The 3347-nt window shown below is 36.0% G+C and overlaps 1 long non-coding RNA gene across 1 annotated transcript; it reads left to right on the forward strand.

Annotated features, from left to right (window-relative positions):
* The first annotated feature begins 305 nt into the window (after positions 1 to 305).
* Positions 306 to 3022, forward strand: LOC128210301 (uncharacterized). Its single transcript, XR_008257139.1, has 3 exons — positions 306 to 477; positions 1516 to 1580; positions 2142 to 3022. It is a non-coding gene; the product is annotated as an uncharacterized LOC128210301 (long non-coding RNA).
* The last annotated feature ends 325 nt before the right edge of the window (positions 3023 to 3347 follow it).

The following is a 3347-nucleotide window of genomic DNA, read 5'->3' on the forward strand; positions in this document are numbered from 1 at the left end:
GCTAAACGCCAAACCGCTATGTGGCTAACCCTAAACGCCTAACCGCAATACGCCTAACTCGATTTCGATTACGAAACTAAACATGTGAATGTCGACTTATCACTGAAATGTTACTTCGTTTGATTTCAAATTGTCTTCTTAAATTGCAAATCGGATGTGTCTATTGCTTAAAGTTCAAACCGTGATTCGATATTACTAGAATTTGATTACGAAACTGAAGATAAGCTTATCAATGCTAGCTCCAGCTAATCACCAAAAAGTTACTTCCCCTTACTTTGAAATTGCCATTTGTCCTATGGTGGAAATCACAGGCATCAGGAGCATTGAGTTCCTAAAATACCTCGGCCAGTGTCAAACAGGAATTGGCCTCGGAAAAAATACGGTCCATCATGGCCTACCAAGGAGATTTTCAAACTCCCAAGCGATATGTTAGACCAAAGACAGGATGAGGGGAGAACTATTACCACCTATTTGTGTGTAAGTGTTATTTTATATATGTTACCTGATATATTTTATTAAAATATAAAAAGTGCCCATATGAGAAACTAAATGGAAATGTCGTCTATTTTTAGTGGGTGGGGTTAAGTCTGCTTCCAATTGACAGATCCTGAGATAGTAAATAATATTTTTTGAGCTCCAGTGACCAGTGGTAAAATTAAGAACACAAATACTTTATAAATTTGATTTCTTTGAAATACAAATAAGTCTGAATCTGACTTTACTTTGATTGATAATAGGTAAGCCTTTCTTATAATGCACCAGTCAATTGTAACCACGGCCCCCCAGGTCTGGGGGTATATTGGGGATAGCCGAGGAAACGGGCCGTGTTTTTACCTTTCAGGTGGCCCTGCAGTGCGGCATGAATGCGTTGGTTTTATCTTTGCTTTAAATATAGTGGAGAATGAGCCTTACCTAGGGTCCCTGGGGGCTGGGTTATTTGGCTGGGATTTGACCATCTGAACATTCCCGAAGGGCAAGGATTTAAGTCGGGATTGGCTGGACCAAAAGTCAAAGTCCCCGCTATTCCCTGGACCTGGGGGGGGGGGGGGGGCAGTGGTTACAATTGACTGGTGCATAAACACAGTGTTTTTACAAACTTCATTTTTTATAATTAAAATTTACTTTTCTTTAAGTTTAACCATAGATGTTTGGTTTATATGTCCGTGCTAAAACATACCTCTTCTCCAAATATATTCTTTGACTGTTAGTGACATAGTTGAATACATTTATTCATCAAAGTTGTAGAGTGTTTTGATAACTGAGAGCTCAATGTAATGGCACAATTGGATGCCTGTTCACTAATATAGCTCTCAAAATAAATTAGATCACCATGCTAGTGGTCTAGCAAAATGGGTTTAAACACAAAAACCAGCACACATTTCTTTCAAGGTTAAATTCTATAATATCAACTGTTGGTGGTGATGCAGAAACATTGCAAGATGCTGACATTTTTACTGTGTCAATGAATATTGCAGACATTTAAATTTCAATCTTATCATTACTTTCAAATGGCAGTATGGTACCAGTGGTGTGACCGGCTCTAAATTCCTGGCTTGTTCTGATGAAAAATGGCAGAAGGGGTAATGGTTGTGTTTTTTTCAAAATTTGGACAGTTCAACAATTAAGTACCCTCCTGGTTTTAACCAAAATGTACTTGCATGTTTGTACAATTAATCAACAAAGAATGATGGTTATATCAACATTGTATTGGAATTTCAACATGATAACAATTTCATTTTACATCAAATCTTAAATTTGGTCCAAAGCTTAAAGCTGCCCTCTCACAGATTGACAGTTCTTCTTGGTCGTATCTCAAAAGCCTTTCAATTGATATCAAAGTAGTAAGGGAGGTGAATATTTAAATTAAATGTATTCAAATAGATGGCTTAAAGCAATATGTCAGCAGTCTAATATAACTTTCTAGACATTTGCACAATAATTGCCAATTTGCTTGTTAATTAAAAGACAAAAATAAAAAAGGTGTCAGAACAGTAAATCTGTGAGGATGCAGCCTTAAAATGGTGTGGCACTTAATAGTTTTTGAATAATTTTTATATATGTTATTGTACAGGCTTTTAAAATAATTGATCTGAAAATCTCATTCCTATTAGTTCTGTTATATTTTATGATTTTTATTTCAGGCACTGGAATGTAATCAAATCTGCCATTGTACTGAGGATTGACCTGCAATACATGGAAAACATGTAACATAACTGCAAAGCCAACCTGGAAGGGAAAATAAGTACAAGATGGAAACAAAGTGGAACAACATGTTCAGTGGAACAACTTGATATTTGATGACTTAGATATTTGATGACTTACATACTGATGTGAAGTTGCAGATAAAAGTCAAGTGTTGGCCAGTAAATTATACAAAAAATCATTAAACCCTCGATGCCTGAATCAATACAATCTGAAGCTGGACATTTACTTTACAACCTAGATAGAGCCAGACTCCTTAATTATGCTTGGAAGTGCTACTCAGTGGTAACCCTCTTGCAGTCAACTTTTAAATAGTTAAATATATTTTTCAGAGTATTTGAGTAAACTTTACATTTAATCCGGACACATATTTCTTCACTGTGGATCATTTTAACAATGGAAAGTGCATATTTATATATATTCATGCAACTGTGTGGTAAAGGATTCATCTACCCTTAAAATGGTTTTCATAAGGAGAGAAGATAACAGAAACAGATGGAATTGGCAGACCAAATAAAGAAAAACAATTTTGTTTAGTTCAATTTAAAATACTTAAGTCCTAATAGGGCACATGCCATATTGTAATTTGGGCTCTTTAAAATGTGAAAAGGTGAATGTGGTCTAGAGGATAAGTCTAGGTGTCAGCCTCAAATCCAAGGTTGTGGGTTGACGGTTCAAGCCCCACCGAGATACTTTCTGATGGCCTCAGAAAAAGGATGTCTGTACTAGTTTCTACTAAGGCTACAGACTTGAGAGTGATTATGCAAGCTTTCAACTTGTGTAGCAATCTAGCTGAAATGATTAGGTTTAAAATAAGATACTTGCTGACTTTCAAACAGTTTTTTCCATTTGTGTTGATTTGTTTTTCTGTCTGTTTGAATGTTTATTAGAAGTGATGAGCATTGCTTACTACAACTAATATTCATTTTTAGCTCGACTATTCAAAGAATAAGTGGGCTATATTACTGGCCCCGGCGTCGGCGTCCGGTTAAAGATTTAGGGCAAGTTGGGATTTTCACTTATAAGTCCAATACCCTTCATTCAATTGACTTAATACTTCACACAGTTGTTCAGGGCCATCACATGATGAGGTTAGATAACTCCATATTATTATTTACACAGATTATGGCCCATGATTGACTATG

The sequence above is a fragment of the Mya arenaria genome, chromosome 12 (assembly GCF_026914265.1).
Source record: "Mya arenaria isolate MELC-2E11 chromosome 12, ASM2691426v1".
Taxonomy (NCBI): domain Eukaryota; kingdom Metazoa; phylum Mollusca; class Bivalvia; order Myida; family Myidae; genus Mya; species Mya arenaria.